At 34.1% G+C, this 2,500-nt stretch overlaps 1 pseudogene; it reads right to left on the minus strand.

Annotated features, from left to right (window-relative positions):
* Positions 1-2,500, minus strand: part of LOC130620510 (large subunit ribosomal RNA) — a 7,097-nt pseudogene that overhangs the window by 733 nt on the left and 3,864 nt on the right.

Here is a 2,500-nt window from a genome sequence, read left to right on the forward strand (position 1 = left end):
GTAGAACCTTGGTGCTGGAAAGCCTCGTTCTCATGTTATTAACAGTTTAATGTTTTTGACAATAGAAACCGTCCAGTGTGTTTTGTATAGGACGGTTCTTACATGCATTTTTTGACAATTTTTTCTCAGTAACTACAACGTTTTAACGAAATCATAAAAAGCAAACTTATAAACAAAGGCATTTTAAGAAAAATGGCGGAATATTTTTGTGTGACTTTGGCTAGAACCAGACTTATGACGTCACAAAGTGCACGGTCAAACCTTCATAAATTCTAAAATTTCAAAAAATTTTAACTGCTGACGTCAGCATTTTTATAAAAAACGGACAAGAATTTCATGGTAGCAAATTTGGAGATCTATTACCATGCAAAATTTGGAGGTCAAAGGTCAACCGGAAGTACCTGTTTTGGGGCCTTACTTTTTTTGGTCTTTTTAAAAACAGGTAAATCGCTATAGCTTCTGAAATATTGAAGGTATTTCTTAAATCTTTGGCAGATATGTAAAACACTTCAGGCTAAAACCGGGTAGGAGCACAAATTCCCGATTTGTGGCTCTGCGGGGGGTCCAGAAGCCCTAAAATGTCAAACATTCAAGGCCAAATAAAATGCTGACGTCAGCGTTTTTTTGAAAAAAAATTCGTGTGAACCTTTGTCATGTCAAGATGGTTCATTGTGCCAAATATAAAGCCAATCCGACATGTCGTTCGGGATTTCCGATTTTTCCGATTTTTCCCTAATTTGGTGAAAACGCACGTATTGGCATGTTTAACATGCAATATTGGCCTTGCACAATTATTATTGAACGCAATATTTTACACAAATACTCACCACGTTAACCTCTCAACGCCTGGAGAAAATAATTGCCATTTGACTTTACGTTGCAGAATCATAGCGTTTCCAATTTCTCACAATTGCTGTTTTAACAAGGAAAAAGATGCGTTTTAGCATTTTTCGCGACCCATAACATCGTTTTATGATGTTGTTATCTCGTGGTACTTCATATTCACAGTTTTACATATGTATTCTTCAGGTCTACAAAAAATCTAAAACGTGTTAAAAAAACTAGAACTCAAACGAGGCTGTTCTTGTATCAAAATAAGCCGTTGAATTTCAATTTTCTGCTATTTCACGGAAATTTGACGTGCTGAAGTATTTCTTTTCAACGACATATTTTTGATGTTACAGTTCTTCTTTATTAAAACCGTTCTGTCACTAGGTACACGAAGAATAGATAAAACGAATTAAAAAAACAAGAACTCAAACGAGGCTGTTCTTGTATCAAAATAAGCCGTTGGATTTCAATTTTCTGCTATTTCACGGAAATTTGACGTGCTGAAGTATTTCTTTTCAACGACATATTTTGGATGTTACAGTTCTTCTTTATTAAAACCGTTCTGTCACTAGGCACACAAAGAATAGATAAAACGAGTTAAAAAAACTAGAACTCAAACGAGGCTGTTATTGTATCAAAACCGGCAGTTGAATTTCAATTTTCTGCTATTTTACGGAAATTTGATCTGCTGAAGTATTTCTTCTCAACGACATATTTTGGATGTTACAGTTCCTCTTTATTAAAACCCTTCTATCACTAGGTACACGAAGAACAGATAAAACGAATTAAAAAAACTAGAACTCAAACGAGGCTGTTCTTGTATCAAAATAAGCAGTTGAATTTCAGTTTTCTGCTATTTCACGGAAATTTGACATGCTGAATTATTTCCCGTCAACGACATTTTTTGTATGTTACAGTTCTTCTTTATTAAAACCGTTCCGTCACTAGGTACACGAAGAATAGATAAAACGAATTAAAAAAACAAGAACTCAAACGAGGCTGTTCTTGTATCAAAATAAGCCGCTGAATTTCAATTTTCTGCTATTTCACGGAAATTTGACGTGCTGAAGTTTTTCTTTTCAACGACATATTTTGGATGTTACAGTTCTTCTTTATTAAAACCGTTCTGTCACTAGGTACACGAAGAACAGATAAAACGAATTAAAAAAACTAGAACTCAAACGAGGCTGTTCTTGTATCAAAATAAGCAGTTGAATTTCAGTTTTCTGCTATTTCACGGAAATTTGACATGCTGAATTATTTCCCGTCAACGACATTTTTTGTATGTTACAGTTCTTCTTTATTAAAACCGTTCCGTCACTAGGTACACGAAGAATAGATAAAACGAATTAAAAAAACAAGAACTCAAACGAGGCTGTTCTTGTATCAAAATAAGCCGCTGAATTTCAATTTTCTGCTATTTCACGGAAATTTGACGTGCTGAAGTTTTTCTTTTCAACGACATATTTTGGATGTTACAGTTCTTCTTTATTAAAACCGTTCTGTCACTAGGTACACGAAGAATAGATAAAACGAATTAAAAAAACTAGAACTCAAACTAGGCTGTTATTGTATCAAAACAGGCAGTTAAATTTCAATTTTTCATTATTTTACGCAAATTTGACCTGCTGAAGTATTTCCCGTCAACGACATTTTTTGTATGTTACAG

The sequence above is a fragment of the Hydractinia symbiolongicarpus genome, chromosome 1 (assembly GCF_029227915.1).
Source record: "Hydractinia symbiolongicarpus strain clone_291-10 chromosome 1, HSymV2.1, whole genome shotgun sequence".
Taxonomy (NCBI): domain Eukaryota; kingdom Metazoa; phylum Cnidaria; class Hydrozoa; order Anthoathecata; family Hydractiniidae; genus Hydractinia; species Hydractinia symbiolongicarpus.